Source organism: Erithacus rubecula (assembly GCF_903797595.1).
Source record: "Erithacus rubecula genome assembly, contig: scaffold_115_arrow_ctg1, whole genome shotgun sequence".
Taxonomy (NCBI): domain Eukaryota; kingdom Metazoa; phylum Chordata; class Aves; order Passeriformes; family Muscicapidae; genus Erithacus; species Erithacus rubecula.
In genome coordinates, this window is record NW_027636246.1 from 395,526 (window position 1) to 409,621 (window position 14,096).

The 14,096-nt window shown below is 47.5% G+C and overlaps 1 protein-coding gene across 1 annotated transcript in view; it reads right to left on the reverse strand.

The window, feature by feature from the left end:
* The window catches only part of LOC306815332 (olfactory receptor 14A16-like), a gene marked incomplete at its 3' end in the record, with an annotated part of 252,560 nt that extends 241,216 nt beyond the window's left edge, over window positions 1–11,344 (reverse strand). Inside the window, exon 1 of the mRNA XM_079331914.1 lies at window positions 11,269–11,344. The remainder of the gene's footprint in view (window positions 1–11,268) is intronic.
* Between the last annotated feature and the right edge of the window lie 2,752 nt (window positions 11,345–14,096).

Genomic DNA, 14,096 nt, shown 5'->3' on the forward strand with positions numbered 1-14,096 from the left:
TTGGGGGAAGATTTCCCCTGCTGTCACTTCCTCACAGTAAGTGCCATTATTGAAGTAACTCCAAAGCGACACACTTAGAGTGTGATACCTCTAGATCCATGTGACTATGTTCCAGAGGAAGTTAAAAGTCCATCACTGCCTCACCTGATCAACCCACCAAATGAATGGGATAATAGCTACAGTAATTTTGGTGAGGGGACCCATGCTCAAATAAGGGCTTGCAAATGGGAGAGATGTACCTGTGATCACATGGAGCCCAAGCCAGATTAACCTGGACAATATGGTGCCACCTAACACAAAACCTTAGGTAACTCAAGAACTGTTATTCCTTTTTTCACCTTGCTCTCAATGCCCTCAGACCCCACTGTCTGGGCACCAAAATCTGTCCTGGTTTGGATGACAGGTATTTGCCAAGAACAGCAGGAGCTCCTTCCAGGATGGAGAATGTAAACCCCCTCCCTCCTAATTGTTATAATTTTGCAATCAGGGGCCCTCAGGCAGAGGTATGGGGGTAGGAGGACCAGCTCTTTACTAATATATCTAACCAGAAAACAAAAACAACAGCAGCTATGAAAATGAACAAGAAACAGAACAGCAACTCAGCTCCAGTCCTTTTTGGCCACAGACACTTTTCCTGTACTCAGTGCCAGTGGTGGGTGCAGGGCAGGTCCCACACAGCTGTGGAAGGCTGGGACAATGTCAGCAATGTCCCAGATGGGAGAAGGGATGGAGGAAGGACTCCCCGCTCACCACAGGGGTTGTGGCACTCGGCTGCATGTGCAGAGGCAGCAGCTGGAGAGGGGCAGGCAGCAGTGCAGTGTCCCACAGCAGAGAACCTGACTCCTGGTGTTGGGATGGCAGGGGTGGAAGTGAGCAGCCCCCAGACATCTTCCTCTGGCCCCACCAGCGAGCACAAGGGCCAGACCCTGCCCAGCTACTCCCCATCTCTTTTGTCACTTGCCATCATGAGCTAGGGTGCAGCACAACAAGCTTTCTTAGCATCATAACAGGGAAAATTCCACAGAGAGAAAAAGGAAGGGAACAAACCCCAACCCCCAACACAGCCACAGTAGCCTTAGTTGAAGGGCCCCTGTTTAGATAAGGGCCTGCAAATGGGAGAAATATAGCCACAACCACGTGCCACCTGAACCAGGGCAAGCCAGACCACATGATGCCACCTGAGGTTTTATATCCAGCACACAGAGCCCATAGTGAGGATATCTAACTGCAACAAAAATTGGTTAAATTGCAAAGCGAAACAGCAAATGGAGAATGTTGTGAACATTTTACTAAAAAAAGTGTGAGAGAATCATCCCTCTCCCCACTCCAACATGTGAGGTGTTGCATAGGGTGTATTAGAGCACTGGGGTGCTAGTCTAGAGAAATCAGCTGGGAAATCAAGTATTTGATGATTTCATTAGAGAAAAGTGGTCAATTGATGCAGCCCTGGCTGGAGGGAGTGCCCAAAAATGGGGAAAAGATAGAAAGACACCAGAACAAATCCTATAACACTATGGACCAGCCCCTGGGAACCTTAATGAATTCACATGAGGAGAAAAAAAATTCTCCAATATTTTGTGCAGCATAATTAGATTAAAAACGAAATATTATTCTCATTCTTACTATTATGATTAATGTTCATACTATAATTACTGTTGAAGTTGTTGCTGTTATTACTGCTATTATTATGATTATTGTTATGTACTAAGGAATACATTATCAGTCCTCGAAATAACAATCAATTGGCCACCTCCAGCTCCTGACCTTCCTGCTGACAAATCCAGGGAAATGAAGAACAGGACATTTCACCATGGGATGGGATCACATTACCTATTCACAGAAGAAGGAGAAGTTTGTGGAAAATTAAATGACTCAAACTGCTGTTTCCAAAGAGATGATAACTGAGAAGTGGTAAAACAGGTCACAAAGGAAACAAGAAAGTAGATCACGCACCAGTCCAAACAGGGACAGAATGGCAATGGGACACGTTTTCGTGCTTCCCTGGCAGACCATGGGTTAAATGAATGCTGTTCCTCCTCTGATGTGCTGCAGCAACTCTCATCTTTTTCCCATGCAGACACCTTGCTGAGTGCAGCTCATTCAGCAGCTGAGCAAGGGGATGCAGGTGGCAGCCAGGCCTGATCCAGAAACGGCTACAAAAGGACAGGGAGTGAGGGACTGAGAATAATCCCAAAATCAAGAAACACACAGGAAGAAAAATACAGCGTCAGTGAGTGAAATTGCCTTGGAGATAGAGCCAAAAACGTGTACATGAGAAAGCAATGTGAGGAATCTTCACTTCAGAAAATGTTATTAATTCACACGGACTGCTGCTCACCCAACATCCTGCTCAATTCCTGAACTTCGAGAAGGAGAAACACTTAACAAAGCCACAAAAATCGGATGTTATACTAAAGGAGGGGTGCATAATAAGGAGGACATTGAGAGGGATTGAGAGGAATGTTACATTTGTCTTTACAAACAAACTGTAGATCTGTTGGTAGGTAAAGTTAGCACCTATAGATAAAAGAAACAATGGGAGGGATTACACTGATTGATGAATGGAAAAAGAGATTTGCCTTTACAAACAAACTGTAGATTTGCTGGTTAATAAAATTGGGTAACAGAAGATGAAAGAAGCAACGGGGAGGGGGAAAACTGAATTCTACAAGAATTAAAAATTAAAAGGGAGGGTTATACATTAGAGGGGAATGTCAGGTGTCAGGCGTTCCGGGAAGTCTGTGCCTCTTGAGTACCTCAGCCAATGGGGAAAGAGAGAGGGAAAAGCGGCCGGGAAATTACGATAAAAAGGGAGGCTGCGTCCTCCAAAATTTGAGAGATCCCAGGGGAATGCCCCATGGCCTCTCCCTTTATTCGAATAAAGCAAAAAGGACTCCTCTGTCTCCTTTTTGGACATAAACCTCTGGTGTTTGTGGATTAATTTCCCTTACAAATTGGGGGCTCATCCGGGATATTTCCACCGTCCGGGGCGGCAGGCAGCGGTGGAGCTGAAGGCGGGCCTCACCCAGTTTCGGTGATCAGCTCCCCGGGGTGCCGGCTGGCACCGGGCGATCGATTGGGTTCCCGAGACTGTCCAGGAGACAGACGAGTGGCGGACCAGAGGGGTCCGTGAAGAGTCCGCAGGGAAGGACCACTGAAAATCTCACCGGTGAGTAAAATGGGATCCTCGGGGAGCAAACCTGGGAGGGCGCCTATGGAGGGCAGCACAGGTACACCTGGGAGGGCGCCCATGGAGGGCAGTACAGGTGAAACGGGGAACCCATGGAGGGTTGGAAGGGTGAAGCCGGGAAAGGGACACTGCAAAAAGGATCCCATAATACCCCCGGAGAGTCCCTTGGGGAGAATGCTGAGGTCTTGGGACAGATTGTGTGTTCACCCAGGAGTAACTAGGGAAATAATGGTAAAATATTGCTATTTTGTGTGGCCGGAGTATAAATTGGAAAAGGGGCTTTTGTGGCCATGTTATGGATCAGATAAAATTCATTTGTGTCGTATTCTGTGGAGGTATTTAGAGGAGAATTGGAAAGGATGGATTGAAAGGGAATGTGGATTAATATGGGTTAGACAAGCAACAGGAGAAATCTATGTGTTAAGAAAAAGAAATGGAGAAGAGGAAAAAGGAGAGGAGGACGAAAATGGTGATGATTGGGATGTTTTTCAGCACCTTCCCCCGCCTTGTCCTCTGGTGTTGCCAGCTGACCCAGGGCCAGCTGCAGGTCCCCTGTATCCTCAAGTCCCAGAGCAAAGGGATCATGGAAATGTTATTCCTACAGCCCCACCTGAGAATAACGATGTTACAGGGGGAAGGGAGCAGCATGTGGTATCACCCCCTAGAACTAGAAGAGGAACCCAATTTAGGGCATCAGAAACCCCCCAAGAGACAGGGGTACACCAGATGCCACTCCGTCAAGTTCCTTTGGGGGGTCAAGGAGGAGGATTTGGGTTTGTGATTGTACCACTTACTACCCAGGATATAAGAGGGTTGAAAAAAGAATTACCCCCGTATTTAGATGATCCAATAGGGGTGGGGGAAAAGATAGAAGAATATTTGGGAAATGCGGATTATACATGGAAGGATTGGGATTTTCTGTTGGGAATTTTGTTTGGGTCATCAGAGAAACGAATGATTTTGCAGAAAGCTCGGCAGGTGTGGGAGGATGAACATCCACAAGCAGCAGGGGGGGCTGGACCCAATGCTCCTACTGTGGATGATGCTATCCCCCAGGCAGACCCTCAGTGGGACCCAAATAACCAGGTTAGCTTGGCTCGCCTCCGTGATTACCGTGCTTATCTGATCAGGGCAATCAAGTCAGCTGCTCCCAAAGCTAACAATGTAGCTAAGGCTATGTCGATAGAACAGGATAAACAGGAAAGTCCCTCTCACTGGTTGGAGAGGATTACGGATGCCTTGAGGAAACATGGGGGGATGGATCCTGAGGGGCCAGCCTTTGACACATTGCTGAAAGTACAATTTGTTACTAAGGCTTGGCCTGATATAAGGAAAGGAGTACAAAAAGATGAAGAGTGGCAAAATAAGCCTCTGGAAGAATTGGTTAGAAAAGCACAGCAGATATATGTAAGAAGGGATGAGGAAAAGGCAAAGGCTAAGGCAAAGATGATGGCAGAGTTTTTGCAACCCCGGAGGAATAAACCGCAGGGTCCAAGGGGTCCTCCAGGACAGAGGGGCCGGGGTCGGCCACAGGGAAGTGGCAGAGGCATTCCCTCTTTGGCAGGGGAAAGCCAACCCAAACCGCGGCTGGGGAGGAACCAGTGTGCTATTTGCAGGGCAGAAGGGCATTGGAAAAATGAGTGCCCGCAGAAGCAGCTGGACCCTCAGGAGGAAGAAGTCCAGAGGATAATGGAAATGGATTGTTAGGGGTGTCAGGGGCTCCTATTATATCAAGGACCCACCACTCAGGAGCCCTTGATAACTTTTAAGGTGGGTCCGGATCGAGAGGAGGTGTGTTTTTTGGTAGACACAGGGGCCTCCCGATCCACCTTAAATTTTATACCTAGGGGGGGAAAATTGTCAAAAAGATCTGTGGTTATTCAAGGAGTGAGTGGAAAGGATGAGCGAGTGTATTTTATACAACCACTGTTAATCGATGTGGGGGACAGGTTTGAACTGCATGAATTCCTGTTTGTTCCTAATTGTGATTGTAATTTACTGGGAAGAGATCTGATGGCTAGAATGGGAATGCAAATTAGTATTGTAAGAAGTGAAACGGAGTCCAAAACGGTAGTATCTTTGTGTAAAATATCTGAGAAGGCTTATACTGAAATAAATCCGGAAGTGTGGGCAGCCCCAGGGAAATATGGAAAACTAGATATAGAACCTCTCCAAATTACTTTAAAGCAACCGGGACAAGTGGTGTCTAAAAAGCAATATCCTCTTTCAAGAGAGGGAAAGAAGGGGTTACAGCCTGTCATTGAGTCCCTGCTAAAAGCAGGTCTTTTGGAGCCGTGTATGTCTCCTTATAATACCCCTATCCTGCCGGTTAAGAAACCAGATGGAACATATAGAATAGTGCAGGATTTAAGAATAATAAATGAAATTGTCAAACCAAGGTATCCCACAGTTCCGGATCCATATACCATCCTGAATCAGATCCCTTCCTCACATCGGTATTACTCTGTACTGGATTTGAAGGATGCTTTCTGGGGGTGTCCGATTACAGAAGATAGTAAACAATATTTTGCCTTTGAATGGGAACAGGAGGAAGGAGGGAAGATGATAAAACAACAGTTGACATGGACAGTCCTTCCCCAGGGATATACAGAGTCACCGGTCTTGTTTGGACAAGCTTTGCAGAAAATATTAAGAGAGTTTACTCCACCCTCCGGAGTTAAGCTGTTGCAGTATGTTGATGATTTGCTGTTATCAGGAGAGCAAGAAGAGGTGGTTGAAGAGGCTACTGTAAAATTGCTTAATTTCCTTGCAAAAAAGGGACTTAGAGTGTCCAAAAAGAAAGCTCAGTTAGTAGAAAAGAAGGTCAAATATTTGGGACACATTCTAACTGAGGGGTTACGGTGTATTGACCCAGAAAGAATAAAAGGGATTTTGCAAATACCATTACCCCAGACTAAAAAGGAGCTATGGCAATTTTTAGGGTTGGTGGGGTACTGTAGAGCCTGGATCGAGGATTTTTCTGTTGTGGCTAGACCTTTATATAACTTCTTAACCCAAAGCAGTCCTAATGTCGTGGTATGGACCCCGGAAGGAGAACAAAGCTTTAGAAAATTAAAAGACAAATTAGTTAACGCCCCCGTCTTAGCACTTCCAGATGCAGAAAAGGAATTTCAACTACATGTGGATGTTAAATTGGGACATGCTAAAGGAATTTTGGTACAAGAGCATGGAGGGACACGAAGACCTGTCGCCTATTTCTCTAAATTGTTAGACGCAGTGGCCAGAGGCTGGCCCCATTGTCTGCAGAACTGTGCAGCCACAGCTCTGATGGTGGCTGAGGCGCGAAAGCTGACAAGGGGAGGGTATCTAATTGTAAAGGTTTCACATCAGATTAAAGCTCTGTTAACTGAGAGAGCCTCTAAGTGGATGACGAGCGCTCGATTATTACAGTATGAATCTTGTTTAATGGAACAGGAGGATTTAGAATTTAAAAATGGGGAAAATTTTAATCCAGCCTCCTGCTTGAATGGCCCCGAAGAAAGGGGGAGACAGGAGGAAAGCCATGATTGTATCCAGGTTATAGATCTCCAGACTAGAGCTAGGGAAGATTTGAGAGATAATCCCTGGCCTGAGGGAGAGAATGTGTTCATCGATGGGTCATCAAGAGTAATAAACGGGAAGCGTTTTACAGGATACTCTATCGTGAATGGCAAACAATTAAAGGAAGGGGGGAGGTTACCGCCCACCTGGTCAGCCCAGACAGCTGAGCTGTATGCGCTGATCAGAGCCTGTGAGTTATACCGGGATAAGACAGTGAACGTTTTTACCGATTCTAAATATGCTTATGGGGTGATACATGCATTTGGGAAACTGTGGGAAGAACGAGGTTTATTAAATTCTAGGGGAAAGACGTTAGCCCATGAAAACTTAGTCTCTCGCCTATTGGAGGTAGTGAATTTACCAAAGAGGGTGGCAATAATCCACGTTAAGGGGCATCAGGCAGGGTACTCAGAGGAGGCAATAGGAAACCGATTGGCTGATGAGGAGGCTCGGAAAGCTGCATTGTTGCCAGAAATCTCTAAGATCCTCCCCTTACTCCCAGTAACTGCACCACTGCCAGAGAAACTGTCTTTTCCACCAGAAGAACTCGAGATAATTAAAAAGAGTGGGGCAGAAGAAAGAGGAAACAATTGGTTTACAAGGGATGGGAGGCAGTGGATTCCAAAAGCCCTGGCCTTACAATTGTTAAAACAACTTCATGAAGGGAGTCATTGGGGCTCTCGAGGGTTGGCAGAAGCCTTCCTAAAAATGTATGCTTCTGTGGGTCTTTTTAGCTTGGCAAAACGAGCTATTGAGGGTTGTTTGACTTGTGCTAAAACCAATAACAAGGTTACAAAGAAACTTGCCAGGGGAGGGAGGCCTTGGGCTGTACGTCCCTTCCAGAGATGTCAGGTGGATTTTACTGAAATGCCCTGAGTGGCAAGGTTTAAATATCTTCTGGTAATAGTATGTCAATTAACAGGCTGGCCAGAAGCATTCCCTACTGTTTCAGCAACTACAGGATCAGTTGTTAAAGTATTTCTGGAACAAATAATTCCAAGATATGGAATTGTGGAAGCAATAGACTCAGATAGGGGAACTCATTTTACAGGAAAAATTCTTCAAGGAGTTATGGCTGCTTTAGGGATACAATGGAACCTGCACACCCCCTGGCACCCCCAAAGTTCGGGTCGGGTTGAAAGAATGAATGGAGAAATAAAGAAACACCTTCTGAAGCTGGTGATAGAAACCAAGATGCCTTGGGTACGGCTCCTGCCCCTGGCTTTGGCAAGAATAAGGGCCAGACCCAGGGAAGATATTCAATTATCTCCCTTTGAGTTAATGTTTGGAATTCCTTATCCTTGCAACTCTCAGCCTAGTGGGGGGATAGAGATAAGTGATGTGTATTTGAAACATTATGTGTCTCGGGTACTGTCTCTTGTGAAATCTCTTCGACAGGAGGCTCAGCTGGCACAGACTCTGCCTTTGGACTTTGCTGTTCACAACATCCAGCCAGGAGATTGGGTCCTAGTTAAGGAGTATAAAGAAGCACCGCTGGTGGTGAAGTGGCGTGGACCTTTCCAGGTGTTGCTGACCACAGAAACAGCCGTCAAGACAGCTGAACACGGGTGGACCCATCACACTCGGGTCAAGGTCTCTAAGGCCCCAGAGATTTGGACATCTCAGCTGGAGGAGAAGGACGGGAAGCCACGACTGACACTCCGCAGGGGCGGACTGGAGCAGTAGCAAGTGCGTCGACATCGAGGGAAGCCTCGTGTGCCTACCCACGGACTGCCTGCTGAAATAAGTTTGTGTGGGCATCCCACCTCTCAGATCTCCAGTCACTGGGGGGCCAGCCCTTTGCTGTCACTGTTTTCCTTTACATTAAGCTGTTTCTGTGCCTTCACTCACCACAGGTGCAGAAGACAACGTGAAAGTAAAAATTAGGTTAGGGAATTACATAACCCAGTTAGAATGTTTCTCTTATTGATCTTACCTTTATACTGTCAGTTAGGATGGGGCCAGGAATGGGAAAATAAGTTTTTAACCTTAGGAGAAGAAGTAGCAAAAACCTTTAACCTTAGCAATTGCTGGGTCTGTGGGGGGCCAGGAGGATCTGAAAACTGGCCATGGGTGGCCAGCCCAGTCGAACCTAAATGGTGGGTTAGCACCCTGAGTGAAGTCCATAATGGAACAGGATTCTGGGATGAAGAAGGAAGTCCATGGCGGCTTCATTCTTCTAAAAGAGGCACTTATTGTCTAAATAGAACAGGAAGCATATACGTGGGGAAAAGTGTTTGTAACTGGACTTTATCTTTGGGTTTAGATTGTTGGACCCCCAAATGCCTTCCTTATGATTGTTCCAGATATCAAGGTAGATGGAATCAAACTCATGTTAAGCTCTCAAATGGTAGCTGGGTAAAGTGTTCCTACCATACTTACCAGAAAGATTTGGAAGGCTGTAAAGCAGTGGGGAGGGATAAGTTTTTTGACTCCTTATTTTTAAGCTGCCCCCGAGATAATTCCACAAGTAGGACACATGTTGTTCGTGACTATCAGTGGAAGTGGCAACACCAGAATGGAACTCGAACTCTTTTTAGCAGGTTCTGGTCCCAATCTAATAAAACAGATCTGGGATGTAACTGCAGCTGGAAACCTCATGTGGGAGCATGGAAGTGCAAATACTGTGATTCTTATGGTGGGGCAACTATTCTTGGGGGACCACTAGGCCCAGGAAGTAAGCTGTATTTTGACCCCCCAGTAGATCATGAAAATTGGGAAGGTCCCTTTGCCAACGGGACGTGGGCATTAAAGGGGCATTACTGGATTTGTGGCCAATATGCCTATCGCAGGTTACCCCCAAACTGGTCAGGAATATGTTATGTGGGGTATATCAGACCTCTGTTCTTTCTGCTACCACAAGTTCAGGGAAACCAGTTAGGAATCAAGGTATATGATGATCTAATCAGGGAAAAACGGTCAATTGATGTATCTTTGGCTGGGGGGAGCAGCCAAAAGTGGGGTGATAATGAATGGCCACCTGAACGAATCATACAACACTATGGCCCAGCCACTTGGAATCCTAGTGAATTAATATCAGGTGCCCGAGAACCCATTTATAATTTAAATCGGATAATCAGGTTACAAGCTGTCTTTGAAATAGTAAGTAACCAGACAGCTACAGCTCTTGACCTTCTTGCTGACCAATCTACTCAGATGAGAAATGCAATATTTCAACACCGGATGGTATTAGACTACTTATTAGCAGAAGAAGGGGGCGTGTGTGGTAAATTAAATGACTCAAACTGCTGTTTGCAAATAGATGACAATGGAAAGGTGGTGAAACAAATAGCAAAAGGAATAAGAAAGTTAGCTCATGTACCTGTCCAAACATGGAAAGGATGGGAATGGGACATGTTTTCATGGCTACCTGGTGGACTGTGGGTTAAACAACTGCTTTTTTTCCTCTTATGTGCTGTAGCAACTCTAATCTTTTTACCATGCATGATCCCTTGCTTAATACAACTTATTCAACATGTGATCAAGGGGATGCAAGTTATAGCCATACCTACTGACCCAGAGATAGCTACAAAAGGACAGAAATTAATGTCATTGCAAATAATTGCAAAACCAAAAAGGACACAAGAACAAGAAATTAAGACAATGATAGCTAAAGTTTGTAAAGACAATTACTAAAAATAAAAGAGGAGGGATTGAGAGGGATTGAGAGGAATGTTACATTTGTCTTTACAAACAAACTGTAGATCTGTTGGTAGGTAAAGTTAGCACCTATAGATAAAAGAAACAATGGGAGGGATTACACTGATTGATGAATGGAAAAAGAGATTTGCCTTTACAAACAAACTGTAGATTTGCTGGTTAATAAAATTGGGTAACAGAAGATGAAAGAAGCAACGGGGAGGGGGAAAACTGAATTCTACAAGAATTAAAAATTAAAAGGGAGGGTTATACATTAGAGGGGAATGTCAGGTGTCAGGCGTTCCGGGAAGTCTGTGCCTCTTGAGTACCTCAGCCAATGGGGAAAGAGAGAGGGAAAAGCGGCCGGGAAATTACGATAAAAAGGGAGGCTGCGTCCTCCAAAATTTGAGAGATCCCAGGGGAATGCCCCATGGCCTCTCCCTTTATTCGAATAAAGCAAAAAGGACTCCTCTGTCTCCTTTTTGGACATAAACCTCTGGTGTTTGTGGATTAATTTCCCTTACAACATGCAGCAGGCGGATTGGGAAACCTGGACCTTCCAAGTGTCTTTTTTTTTTTCGGGAAAGGGAGAGGGAGATGCAGCCCAGAAAATGAGGGTAAAAAGGAGGCTGCGATTTAGAAACAGCAAGACAAATGCCCATAGCCTCTCCCTTTGTTCATTAATAAAGTCACTTTTACAGGACTCCTCTGTCTCCTTTGTGTTACACAAACCTCTGGCCACGTGAATTTTCCCGCACAGCCCCGGGGCCTCTCTCAAACATCCCTTGCCCGGCTCGGACTCCTGCCGGGGCTCCAGGTGGGTCCGGGCTCCATCCCAGACTCACTCCCAGCTCCCACCGCCCGCAGCTCCCGCTCACCCCGAGCTCCCGGCGGTTCAGGGCAGCAGCGGCTCCTTGGCCCGATGCCCGAGCCGGGCCCAGTGCCGGAGCCGCTGCTCAGACGAGGGTTCCGAGCAATGGCGGAGTGCGGGAAAGGAACGAGAGTCCATGAGGTGCTCAGAGCCCGCCCCTCGCTGCTATTGGCTGATTCTGACGTCACTCCTCCTTCTCGCGTGCTGATTGAGCAAAACCGGGGCGAGCCCGACCCTGGTTCCGCCGCCAGGACGCTCCTGCCGCAGCAAAGGCACCATTTCTAGAGCTCCTGTGGGGCCCGGCAGTGGTGACAGTGGCCGGAGCCCGTGAGGCGGCGGCGGAGCTCGGAGGCGGCCCCAGCGCCCTGGGAGCCGCGTTCGGTTCCTCGGTGGCTCGGAGCTCGCTGCGGGCGGAGGGTGCGGCCGGGGGCTCTAGTGGATTCGTTGTGCCGTGCTCGGCCCGCGTTCCCCCCGGGCTGAGGGCGCTGCGGGTGCGGCTGCCCGCGGTCTCCTTCCCGCCAGGGCCTCGGGGGTACCACAGAGGTGGCGGTACCGTCCCCGGGATGCTGCGCTGGGGCCGCCTCCGAGTTTCGCCGCCGCCTCACCGGGCTCCGGCCGCTGCCGCTGTCTTGGTCCCGCACAGACACTACAGCAATGGCGACTTTGCAGCCCTGCCAGCTCTGGGCCCTGCTGGGCAGGAGGGTCTCTGTGTGCCACCAGCAGCTGGGGCCTCAGGCACTGCTCTCTCCACAGTCACCCTGCTGCAGCTCCAGCATCCCGGCCAAGAAGGCGCGACTCTCCCTCGGCCCCAGGGAGCCCAAGGACCATCCGGTTTGGCAGCTCTCAGACGTGGCCCCGGCAGCAGCAGTGGCCAGGAAAGCAGAGCACCAGCCCTGCGTGCCTCCCCCATGGCCCCCCAGCCCCGCCCTGAAGTGGAAGCCCCTCGAGATCCCCTCACCTCCTCCCATGCTGAGCCAGCCGTGCTGGTCCAGCTACGACTGAAACTGGGCCAGCCACTCAGGACATGGGCCAACAGCAGCTTGGAGCATCTGCTCTTCTCTACAAACACGTGTTACCTATGGGTAACATACAGAGGCAGTGAATGAAGGAATTGAGTCCACCATCAGCAAATTTGCAGGTGACACCAAGCTGGGTGTGAGTGTGGACCTGCTGGAAGGTAGGAGGGCTCTGCAGAGGGACCCTGACAGACTGGATCCAGGGCCCAAATCTAAGAAAGTGAGGTTTAACAAGACCAAGTGCCAGGTCCTGCACTTTGTCCACAACAACCCCTGCAGTGCTACAGGCTGGGGACAGAGTGGCTGGAGAGTGGACAGGCAGAAAGGGACCTGGGGGCACTGATGGACAGCAGGCTGGACATGAGCCAGCAGAGTGCCCAGGTGGCTGTAAAGGCCAGTGGCACCCGGCCTGGATCAGGAGTGGTGTGGCCAGTAGGAGCAGAGCTGCCAGCACTGATCTGCCCCCAGCTCTGCATACAGACATTGCTACTGCAGCTTCAGAAAAGGGAACAGAAGGGGAATCTCCAGTGAAAACTTTTCTGAGAGATTGTTTAATTCATTCAAAGCCACTGAGAGCACAGCCCCTCACTGACATTTTGTGGCTATTAAAAAGGTGGAAAGAATAAAAATAAGAAATGACACAAACAATGGCCTTCCTTTGTGGATAATATTAAAAAACTAAGATAGAGGGAAAAAAAACCCAACACAACCAAACAGAAAAATTCTATCAAAAATGACTTTTATTACAAGTGACTGGAAGAAACTGGCCAGCAGTTTTGTGTTCCTGAAACCATCTAGTCATCAGTCTCCACACTGCAGCCTTGAGCTCCTGGTTCCTCAGGCTGTAGATGAGGGGGTTCAGGGCTAGAGGCACCACTGAGTACAGAACTGACAGTGCCAGATCCAGGGATGGGGAGGACACGGAGGGGAGCTACAGATAGGCAAACATGACGGTGCTGACAAGCAGGGAAAGCACAGCCAGGTGAGGGAGGCAAGTGGAAAAGGTTTTGCTGTCCCTGCTCAGAGGGGTTTGGTGTCTGCCCTTCCCAAGTGCTCAGGACCCTCTGGGATGGCTCTGCCCTTTCCAAGCGGTTTGTTAACCATTTCATCATTCTCCAATTCATGATGTAAAAGATTGCTGATAAAACAAAACCAATCAAAACCAAAATCAAGAGAACAATGATGGGATGATACAATTTGTTCAGGACACCTGTAGCAGTAGGTGACCACCCAAAAAGACTATCCTACCACCTGTGTTCGGCATCTCTCTTTACTCTTTCCAGAGCACAGCGTATTTCTTTTATATTTTGATGAACCATAATTAAGGGGGTTTTGTCCGTTTTCTTAATCATTTTCAAAATTTCGACAAAATCTTGGTGAAGCAACAATTGCTTTATCAGAGTGAGGTTCATCCCAATGGGAGTAGGGAATGGTGGATCAGTGTGTAATTGGATTGTAGAAGGTGATGTGAGGGGCTACAAAAGAAAAATCACATCCTGCAATTTTAGCAAAATTACAGACAAAAATTTGAAAGATTTTTAGTACTCATTACCAAATCTTCTGTGAAAACACTATCACAAGCAGTTCTTAAGCATGCACACCCATTGCCCATATGCACCAGTACTGTTTCAGGAATCTCGTTTAGATGAATTTCAAAGTTACAAACATTTTGTTCTGTGTCTAAGCAAATATCTTGAGCTCTGATTGCATCACTTTCACAGATAAACCCTTGTTATTCCTGTACAATACAAGTTTCCAGATAACAGTTTGCCATTTCTCACCAATTTGACGGGCCCATTCTGTATTCTCAAAAGGATAG